Consider the following 11,391-nt stretch of genomic DNA (forward strand, 5'->3'; position numbering starts at 1 on the left):
TAGCCTCTTAAGAGGGTCTTCCCTCCTTTGAAATCTTTTAATTGGCTTCCAACAAAGTGACCTTACAGTTTTCAGCAGCTTATGCCTTGTTTTCCTAATATTTAGGTGGCATTTTTATACCACTTTTGAGAATGTATCCCGAACACATTGATTCAGGCCTGACTGTGATCAGTGATTCATATCTTTGAGATTACGGGCAAGGGTTAAGAGGACAGTGATCATAGAACAAGGGGAGCATGCAGGATCTAAACTCACTGGTTTGGCCTCATGAACATGATATTCTAACCAATTCTTTGCATTTAATTTTAAGCTTTGGGGAACCATATTATAGAATGATATAAAATGTTATATATATCAAAAATATCTTTGAGGTCACCAATTCCAATACAAATGACTGTCTCCAGAGGGGAGGCTGGGATTTGCTTTTAATGGCAGAGTTGGAACTGAAGTTAAGGTTGCCTGATTCCCACTGCAGTATTTCTTATTCTGTTTTCTTTGAATTATCTTTGCATTGTTAAGAACAGAACCACCTCCCATCATCTCATTGTCTGATCTCTAAATCAGACAATGCTCCAAGCAGCATAATGCCAACTCTTCAGTAATCTAGAGATGTCAGAGAGCAGTCAAGGAGTGAGCCAAAAGATCTCTTTTCACAGGCTGTATTTTTTTTTTAACTTCATTGTCGTCCTGGGGATTGAATCCAGGGCCTCATGCATGTTGGGTTATTGCTCTACCTCTGAGCCTTGGCGCCCAGTGGGGTTGTTTTTTTTTTAAAAAAAAAACCCTCTGATCTACTGATGCCAGTTTTGTATAGTTTACAGGCTTAATAGACTTCATCCTAATCTTTAATTTAACCTGACCAAGAAATGATTTCTCTTTTCTCTATATTTTTTTCTGTTGTATACTCCCAGTCAGGTACTGAGGTAGGGACTGCAGTGACTCCTAGGGTGGTTTTGGTCCAGGAGGTATATGATCTTGGATATCCATTTGATCTTCTTTTTTTTTTTTTAGCCGAATCTGTCACTCTTTTGTTTTTTTGAAGGGGTTAAAGTATGTCCTAATATCACAGATTTCTTTCTAAAGTAAGGTAAATGCTTCTATTGAAGGGACAGAGGAAGTAAGGCATGGAAGATAGCAGGAAACAGTTTTATTTGGCTGCAGCCAGGTTCAGAGGGTATAGCCTTTTCTGTAATCAATCAGTCCCCTGAACCCCAAGTTCAGGGAGTTTCAGAGTTTTATCCCCAGCATGTAAGAGGAGGGTCTCAGAAGTTCACAGTCTGCAGAAGTTCACATAAAAGCAGCTTTTTCTTTCACTGTTCTGGGCAAGTTAACTCTTCAAGGACAGCACCTGAGAAGGAGGGAGCCATTTTTCCCCTTTCTCCCCTGCCCCCAGCTGTTACCATGGAGCCAAATGGGTAACATTTGTACAAACTACTATACTGGATAAATATTTTTGAAAAACTAGTAAAGCACCTGGAGTGCTGGTTTCTTCCTGGCCAGTGGCCAAGTCAAACAGGGCAACAGGAAAATAGGAAGTTTATCTACATTGAACTCTTCTGCTGAGGGTGGTAAAATCAGCCATGGTAAAAATTTCTGGAGAAACCCAGTTAAGATTTTTCGTGGAGGATGTGGTGCCACTGCACTTCAGTTAAGTGTTGAAATGTCTCCATATATCTGCTCAGATCATCTGCAAATTCGCCTTAATTTTATTTGGTCTGTTTTAGATATTTTTGGGAAAATGAGTTATCTTTCCATGTAATGCCATGGGGGATATGGTTTCATTACCAGTTGGACTAGCATGTGTTGAGCCATGCTCTATATTAGGAAAGGCTGGGTTCAGAGGAAGTTTTGGGTCTTCATTATTTTGGTCTGTTATTGTCTATATATAAGGTGTCCTGCAATAAATTATTGAGATATCAGAGTTTCACCTTTCATTAATCCCCCATGGTGATTAAATGGGTGGCAACTATAGACAGATGGGGGTGTGGATGGAGGAGGTGCTTGTTTGAGGGCGGGACTTTGGGCCTTTTGTGGGAGCTGTGTTCCCTCCATTTTCTTGCTGTCCATTTTGTTGCCTTACCCTTCCAGTATGGATTTTCCATTCAGGACTGGACTAGTCTCACTCCCTATACTGAGACCTCTGAACATGTGAGTCTGAAAATAAGCTTTTTCTCTTCTAATTATTTGCAGTGAAAAAGGCTGTCTAAAACAGGTTCTCCTTGGGTTTAGGACTGGGGAGTTTGGGAGAGGGTTGCTTTTAACTCCTTAGGTTGGGAGATTTCTTTCTTTCTTTTTTTTTTTTTTTGGTCCATGCTGGGGATTGAACCCAGGCCTGTGCATACGAGGCAAGCACTGTACCAACTGAGCTATATCCCCAGCGTGGAGTTTGTTTTTGCTACCGTGGAATGAACTCAGGTGCACTGAGCCATATCCCCAGCCATTTTTCGTATTGTATTTAGAGCCAGGGTCTCGCCGAGTCGCTTAATGTCCCAGCCCTAGGTTAAGGAGATTTGAAAGATGGGGGGATGAGTAAGGATTCCAACTAACATTTTTTTGGAAGTCCGGTCCGCCGGGTCCGCTGCGGCGTGGCGGGTCGAAGATGGGCGATGAGTAAGGATTTCAACTAACATTTTTTTGGAATTCCGGGTCCACCATGGCCACTGCAGGGCTGAGGCGGGTGGGGGTTGGAGGGCTGGGGCCGGTGGGGGCTGGAGGGCTGGGGCGGATAGGGGCTGCAGGACTGGGGGCTGCCGGGCTGGGGGGCTTCGGGGCTGGGGGGCTGCCGGGCTGGGGGACTGCTGCTGATAGGCTGTGGCGGGTTGGGTTGGGTCGGGCAGGCTGTGGGGGAGGTGCAGCCGTGGGGGAGGTGCATCGAACCTGATTCGTGATTTTCCTTCCCTCTGGCAATTGAAAAATAGTATAATGGTTTAGGCTGCATCCAGTGGCCATTTTTTCTCCATCTCCTAGCATATATTCAGGCCTGGCAATGTTCCAGAAGAAATTAGCCTCCTATTGTTGAGTCTTGAGATCAAATTATTTTCTTTCTTTTACTTTTTAAATTTTTTTCAGTCGTAGAGGGACACAATCCCTTAATTTTGTTTATTTTTTGCGGTGACCCAAGGCCTCATGTTAGGCAAGTGCTCCGCCACTTAGCTACAACCCCAGCCCTCTTTTCTTTTCTTTATTTTATTTTTATATTGGGGATTTAACTCAGGGGTATTTTACCACTGAGCAGGGTCCCCAGGCCTATTTTGTATTTGAGACAGCATCTCACTTTTTCCTTATAGCCTTGAAGTTGCAGAGTGGCTTTGAACTCAGGATCCAACTGCATTAGCCTCCCTGGCCGCCGGGATTACAGCCATGCCTCACTGCCCCTGACTCCTTTTTATTTTTTTATTTTGAGACAGGACCTCTCTAAGTTATAGTAGCCTCATCTCAGACATATGTGTCATTACTAAATGCCGAATCCAGAGACCTCTTTGTCTTTGTCAATGGGAGATACTGAAGTCCTGTTTCTTTCCTTTTAATTTTTTTTTTCTTATCAGCTCGGTGAGACCCTGTCTATAAAAAAAAAAATACAAAATAGGGCTGCAGTATTGCTCAGTGGTTCAGTGCCCCTGAGTTCAATACCTGGTACCAAAAAAAAAAAAGGATTATTATTTTTATATAAAACTCATTGGATTTGCTTAAAACAGCTGCTTTAAATTCTCCATCCAAGAATTCACTCATTCTGGTTATTAAGAACAGTTCCTGGGATGGGGTTGTGGCTTGGCGGTAGAGCGCTTGCCTATCACCTGTGAGACACTGGGTTCAATCCTTAGACATAACACCTTTGTTTTATTTTTATATGGTGCTATCTGCAACTAAAAGTATTTTTTTAAAAAGAATAGTTCTTGGGGACGGTGGCTTTAGCTCAGGGGTAAAGTGCTTGCCTAGTACTTGTGAGGCACTGTGTGTGATTCTCAGCGCCACAAAATAATTAAAGAAATACAATTAAGTTATTGTGTCAATTTACAACTAAAAAAGGGATATTTTCAAACAGTTTAATATACAAAAAAAAAAAATTTGCCCCACCAGTCTGAACAACTAATTCTATGAATGGAAGAGAGAATCCGTAAAGGGTGGATTTAGAAAAGTGTCTGTAAGAAAAAGAATGTTTGGCCTGTTTCTCAGATAGTTTCATTGGTAGACATTTTTGCATCCATGTTTTTTAAAGTTTTTTTAGTTGTAGTTGGACACAGTAACTTTATTTTATTTATTTACTTTTATGTGGTCCTGAGGATGGAACCCAGTGCTTCATAGCGATCTACCACTGAGCCACAACTCCAGCCATTGTATTCGTATTTTAACATTAACAATGTTAATCATGGTGCCAGATACAAGAAAATCAATTGACCTGTGCATATTAAAATATGACTAACAGTTCAGCGGTTTAATATGTGTGTATTATGTTGGATTTTTATTTTCATTTTAGTTTTGCAGATGGTTTTCTATAACATAGTTTTTACTAAGTCTACGTGTGAATGATTTGAAAATTACAGAATAAGGTACAATTGTAGTGTATTTAATAATCTGTCGACCAAAGCAAAAAAAATGGTAGCTCATTTTAACCATTAGGTGAGGTAATGATTATTGTAACATTATCTGTTCATTGAAGGATTAAATCTTTCTTCTAGTCTTCATAATCTGGTTTATTTATGTTCCATTCTAGAAATTCTAAGCAATTTGAGTCTGAGGTCACTTCTGCTGTGCCGCCACTAGATGGCAGCCTAAGTCTAGTTTTACTGTGTTGCTATTTTCCTCTTAGTGTTAGCTGACCCAAACTGTTTTTGCCCAATTTTGCAGTTCTTGCTGTGCGCTGGCTGTGGGCCCAGCGCTGGGTGTGTGGCCGTTCAACAGTTCAATGGTTCTACGGTTCAGCAAGAACTGGAAGATGACCCAAAAATTGTAGTCCCTCTCAGCACGGCTCTCCGTGGACCTCAGGTAAGCCCAGTGGCTCAGGCCACAGGTATTAACATCAGGGAGGACCTTTGGGGACTGTGCTTGGCACTGGGTTTCATCAAGGCTGTTCTCGTGCTGGGTTTTAGGTGTCAGGCAGAAAATTTTTTTCCTTTCCCCAAGCAAAAGGCATCTCTTTGCAATCTGCTTGGGGGAGGGAATGACTCAGGCAACCCTTTTCTTCCTGCTTTATTCAAAATAATTACACTACCCATGTGATTCTGCATCATGTACATGGCCAGTGCCTCACACATGCCAGGGAAGCACTCTACCACTGAGCCCTCCTGGCTTTATTTTTAAGAGAATCAAACTATTTCTACTTAGACAACCTCTCGGCTTCAAATGTATATGCATTTAATATAAATCTAGGGACAACTAACAAGTTTGAGAAAAGAGAGAAACTCAAATTAATGTTATAATGCAGGGGTTGTTATCATGGACTTCATTTGTGGAAAATGTAAAACCATTTATTTATTTATTTGGTACCAGGGATTGAACCCAGGGGTGATTAACCCCTGAGCCACATTCTTCAGCTCTTTTTACTTTTTATTTAGAGACAGGGTCTCACTGAGTTGCTTAATGCCTTGCTTTTGCTGACGCTGTCTTTGAACTCCTGCCTGAGTCTCCTGAGCCACTAGGATTACAGTGTGTGCCACAGGGACCAGCTTGTTCTTTTCTTTCTTTCTTTTTTATGAATGGGTATTAAATTTTGTTTAATCATTTTTCTTCAGTTGATATAATCATGAAATTTTCTTGTTTAACCAATTAATGTGATAAATTACATTAAGGTTTTATACCATATCTTTCTGGAGTATCCTTTCTTTTTATAAGTTGACATCTATATAATATGAAACTCACCTTTCAACTCTTTTAAAGTGTATAATCCAGTGCCATTTAGCACAATCACATTTTTGTGCAACCATTAACTCCATCAGGTTCCAAATGTTTTCATCACCACAAAAGGAATCCCATACCAGGTAGAAAGTTAGTCCCTATTTTTTTAAAAGTCCCTACTTTCTGTCTCTCTGGATTTGGCTATAGTTTTCCTTTCTTGATGTCACTGAGCCTCTATAAAACAGTTTCTTTAAATCGATTATACAAGAGTTCAACAATACTGGTTACTATCTGGTTCATTTCTGGTTCCTTATTTTGATTATTAGGTGACAGCATTGTTCCCTGACCGTTCATAATGATTTTTGGCATTCCTCATTATTTGTGCATTTCAAGGATTCAGTATTCATTCCAGTCTTTGGAACCTGGCTTGGTTTGTGCTTATCTTTTCAGAAATTCTCAGCAGGCTGCTGCTTTTCTTTGTTTCCCATAACCATTTCACCACTATATAGCAGCCTAAGCCCCTGATTATCTTTAGTTTGGCAGAGAGGCACGCAGAAACACAAGTACCTCCCAGTGGGCACAGGTGTCTCCTTGATGCTAGAGCAAGTGTAGTTTCCTTCTGTGACGACTGGCTTTGGGATCATTGTAGTGCCCAAGGTTGGGGGAGGGATGGTGGAGGCAGTCCCTTGGCTAATGAGATTGATGCTCTTGTACCTGAGTCCCACAGCCACTAGGACATATGCAGTTATGGGAGTCTTCTGCCCCAATTTGGGGAATGGTGGTACTGACAATTCCTTGACTGCCTGGCTAATGCAGTTCCACTGGCTCATTCCATGTGTGCCAGCTTGAGTGCAGGGGTTGTGGGGCCCAGTCTAATGCTAGGTTTCTCTAGGGTGGCCTGGGGCCATGTTTTAATTTTAATCCCTGGACTTATTTCCTTCAACTTTCCCCAAGCAAGAAACATATCCCAGTACAGTTGTTGGAGTTCAGTTCTACCCTATGATCTCTATTCCTTTCCAGTACCTCATAGATTAGGGGCAGCCAAATATAGCAGCCTTTCTTCTTGAGGTATATTCTGGGGAGATTGAAGTGGAAATAGAAGTTCTAAGGTCTGAATTAGAACAAGATATATTCCATGCTTGTATAATTATGTCAAAATGGCTTCTACTGTCATTATATAACTAAAAAGAACCAATTTTTTATGTATGTCTCATAAATTCTAAGCAGACTTATATTAAGCCTATGGCGGTCACTTCCCCTGTTTTTCCACTAGATGGCACCATAAGTCCATGTTTGCTGTAAATCCACTCTTCCTGTTATTGCTGACCCAAACCAGTTTTGCCCAGATCTGCAGTTAGTGCTGTTGTTCATCATGAACTGAAAATCTATCTGCAAGTCTCTCCTAAAAGATGTATTTTGTTGCTTTGATTGACATTTGCTTTATAGTGAAGTTGAGCCCCTTTAGATATATCCACTGGCTATTTGTCTCTTTTTTGAAAAATATCTATATTCAGTTCCTTTCCTTTTTTTTTTTTTTTTTTGTGTGTGTGTGTGTGTGTGTATGTGTGTTTGTGTATGTGGTGCTGGGGATTGAACCCAGGGCCTTGTGCATGCGAGGCAAGCACTCTACCAACTGAGCTATATTATATCCTCAGCCCCTCTTTGCCTACTTTTTATTTGGGTTATTTGCTGTATTTATTTATTTTTTTCTGTCAAATTATAGGACTTTCTCTTATATTTTATATATTAATAGTTTGTATAGGTATCTACACAGAGTTTTGCTTATTATGTAGATTGTCCCCTTTTGTGACTTTTCACTCTTGAATCTTTCCTTTGCTGTGAGAAAACTTTTTAGTTTGATATAGTCTCACTTGACCATTTTTCTTTTCTTTTCTTTTCTGTGCTTTTAGTGTCATCTAAAAATCATCACCAAAGCCACTGTCATGAAGCTTCTGTTTTCTCTAGGAGTTACAGTTCCATGTCTTACATTTAATTTCTAAATCTATTTTGAGTTCATGTTCTTGGTATAGTATAAGATATGGGTACAATTTTATTCTTTTGCATATGGACATCCAGTTTTCCCCAGGAAAATTTCCTTTCCCTATCATGTATTCTTGGACCCTTGTCAAAATCAGTTGATCATACTGAATGGCATTATTTTCAAGGTCCCTACTGTTTCATTGGTTTGTATATCTATATGTATGCCATTACAATACTCTTTTTTTTTTTTTTGATACTAGGAATTGAACCCAGAGGCACTTAACCACTGAGCCACATCCCCAGCCCTTTTTTATATTTTATTGAGACTAGGTTTCACTAAGTTTATGAGGCCTACTTTGTACTTCTAATCCTCCCCCCTCAGCCTCCCGAGTCTACTGTGATTACAGGTGTATGCCTCTGCACCCAGTTACTCTTAATTATTATAGTTTCATAATATGTTTAGAAATCATGGAATATGAAGTTTCCAGTTTTGTTCTTTTTTCAAAACTGTTATGGATATTCAGGGGCCTTCATGATTCCATATGAATTGCGCAATTGTTTTTGCTATTTTCATTAAAAAACAATACCTTTGTTATTCTGACAGGTGTTACAGTGAATGTATAGAACACTTGGAGTCTGGACATTTTATTTATTTATTTTGAATTTTTAATATTTATTTTTCAGTTTTTGGCGGACACAACATCTTTTTCTTTTTTTTTTGTATGTGGTGCTGAGGATCGAACCTGGGCCGCACACATGCCAGGCGAGCTCGCTACTGCTTGAGCCACATCCCCAGCCCCAAGTCTGGACATTTTAATAAGCATTTGAATCACCACAGTTATTTTTAGCTGGTTTGTGTTATGACAACACAATACCTGAGGCTGGGAGTTATCCAAAAAGAAATCCTTGGGGCAGTGGTTGTAGCTCAGTGGTAAACAGCTTGCCTAGCACATGTGAGGCACTGGGTTCAATCCTCAGCATCCCATAAAAATAAATAAATAAATAAAATAAAGGTATTGTGTCCATCTATTCATATTTTAAAAATTAAAAAAATCCTTTGCTTGTGACTGTAGCTCAGTGGTAGAGCGCCCACCTCGCACATGTGAAGCATTGGGTTCCATCCTTAGCACCACATAAAAATAAATATATTGTGTCCATTTACAACTAAAAAACATTTGAAAAAAAATCCTTTAGCTCACTGTTTTGGAGTAGGGAGGTTCAAGATCATGATGCTAGCATTTACTAGTATGGACCTCATGCAGCATCAACTCATGGCAGAGGAGAGGAGAAACAGCTAAGTGCTGAAGGACATACATGTAGAATAGACACCAAGAGAAAGGGCCAGTCTCAGTATGTAGCAGCCTCTTCTTTTTCATTTTTTTATTTATTTTTTTTTAGAGAGAATTTTTTAATATTTATTTTTTCGTTTTCGTTGGACACAACATCTTTGTGTGTGTGTGTGTGCTGAGGATCTAACCCAGTGCACCATGCATGCCAGGCGAGTGCGCTGCCGCTTGAGCCACATCCTCAGCCCTGTAGCAGCCTCTTCTTGTAATCCATTTCTGTAAGAACTAATCCAATCTTTTAAGAACAGCGTCATTAATTTTTTTCTGTGCTTTATTTTATTTCTGCTACAATCTTTATTTTTTCCTTTCTACCAATGTTTTCTTATTGTACAAATAAGTACACCACCTATATGTATAGATGTTTAGATGGGTGGTGAACTTAAGACACTTCTTCCAGATGTACGTCTATAAACTTATCTCTCCCTACTGATTTTTGCACATCCCATAAATTTTGCCGTATTGCTTTTTTTTTTTTTTCAATTTTTCATTTGTTTCAAGATATATTCTAGTTTCCCTTTTGATTTCTTCTTTGACTCATTCATTCTGGAGTGTATTGTTTGATTTTTCTATATATTTGTGAATTCTCCAGTTTTCCTTAATGCACTTGACTTTCAATTTCATTGTGTTGTGGTTTGAAAAGAGAATTGGTATGATTTTGATCTTGTGTTCTCACACGTTATCTACTTTTAGTATTGGAACTTTTAGTATATTAATCATAGTTGTCTTATTATTTATCTGAAAATTCTAGTATGTTTATGATGTCTGCATTTGATTCTGATGGTTGCTCATTTTAGGGTAAGGTCCAGCAAAAAAAAAAAAAAAAAAAAAAAAAAAAAATCCCCAGCTCTAGTACCAGCAAACTGTTTTAGAAAAATGAGCTGCTGTTTTCAAGTCCATCTCCAAGCTTGGGAATAGGGCTCTCTTACCAGTAATCTGTGTTTGTAAATCTTTATTCAGCATTCCCCTGGGTCTTTAAAACTTTGGAAAATTGTAGTAAAATAAACATAGCATTAAATTTGTCATTGTAACCATTTTATGTATACACCATTAAGTTCCTAATACCTGCCTATAGTTATGGCCTCTGATAGACCCAGCCTGATTATCTTTTCACGAGGCCATGAAAAGCTAATTTCGGCTTTACTAAAATAGCAGCCCTCTCTGAAACTTTAGTGCCACCTCATCAGTCTTGGCCTTCCCTGGCCAGATAAGGACCTCTCTGAGGCTCTAATGACCTTCATAAATTCTGATGTTAGGACCAGCAAAAATGTAAACTAACAATTTTGTTATCTGTAACCCCCCTTTGTGTAACTTTCTGGGCTATAAAACTGGGCTGCAGGAAAACTGCAGGGCTGTCTTGTTCCTGAGGTTTTGGGTTGGGAGAGGCAGCCAGAGAGGCAGCCCAGCCAGTCGAAATAATAAGCTTGCTTTAATTTGATTTTAATTGGAGTCAGTGGTGTTTTCTTGCGTCCTGGTCTAACAGCTTCATTTTATACCCAGAAGTTACACAGTGGAGCAGTAGTGGAAGTCATGTCTTCTGATTCTATATTTAGGTTCTTCACTAAACCAGAGTGTTTTTTTTTTTCTTCTTTTAGACTCACTGACCAATGTGGAAAATTAACCTAATAACATCTTTGGAACAGATCTTAATACAGATCAGCCCATTTGTGGATGAACAGGTAAAGGCAGAACCACTATGTAAAATGTATAAGTAGTTGAGAGTTTTTTTCTTCTTTTTTTTTTTTTTTCTTTATTTTTGTGTGTGTGTAGACCCAGACATTGAACCCAGGGCCTTGCACATGCCAGGTTAAGTGCTCTATCACTGATTCCCATCCACAGCCCTTGCTGGGGGATATTTGTAAAGAAATAGAATATAGTATAAATGATAAAATGGTAGAATTCTCGTGATAGAAAGGATATTCTACAAGTCAGCTAGTCAGAAACTCTTTGTAGATACGGACATGGAAGGGGTTAATATACAAACTATTCAAATATCTAAAATATAGGAGTAAGTCCTGTAATTTGACAGATATGCCTATTCCCATTGCTCTCTGGATCATTGAGGCTCTTTGCTTCCCACATTTTTTGGTCTTATAGATGCTTCTTGGTGTCCTTGACCAAAGTAACTGAACATGTAAGAAATGAGACCTCAAATCCTAACCCTGTAGGATGATCAGAGTATTTTAAAAGTTAGAAGAGTTTAAGTAATCAGTGTGGTGAGTAAGGGACACTGAAT

The 11,391-nt window shown here is 39.3% G+C and overlaps 1 protein-coding gene across 2 annotated transcripts in view; it reads left to right on the forward strand.

Moving 5' to 3' along the window:
• The window catches only part of Chic1 (cysteine rich hydrophobic domain 1), a 95,359-nt gene that overhangs the window by 61,244 nt on the left and 22,724 nt on the right, over window positions 1–11,391 (forward strand). Inside the window, exons 1-3 of one of the 2 annotated variants that reach the window (XR_013342576.1) lie at window positions 2,067–2,148; window positions 4,846–4,983; window positions 10,751–10,834. The gene's annotated coding sequence lies outside the window, so the exon portion shown is untranslated. Of the gene's footprint in view, window positions 1–2,066; window positions 2,149–4,845; window positions 4,984–10,750; window positions 10,835–11,391 lie in introns of those variants that run through there. The other variant, XR_013342577.1, reaches the window with a different exon arrangement.

This window comes from Urocitellus parryii, chromosome X, assembly GCF_045843805.1.
Source record: "Urocitellus parryii isolate mUroPar1 chromosome X, mUroPar1.hap1, whole genome shotgun sequence".
In the NCBI taxonomy this organism is placed as follows: domain Eukaryota; kingdom Metazoa; phylum Chordata; class Mammalia; order Rodentia; family Sciuridae; genus Urocitellus; species Urocitellus parryii.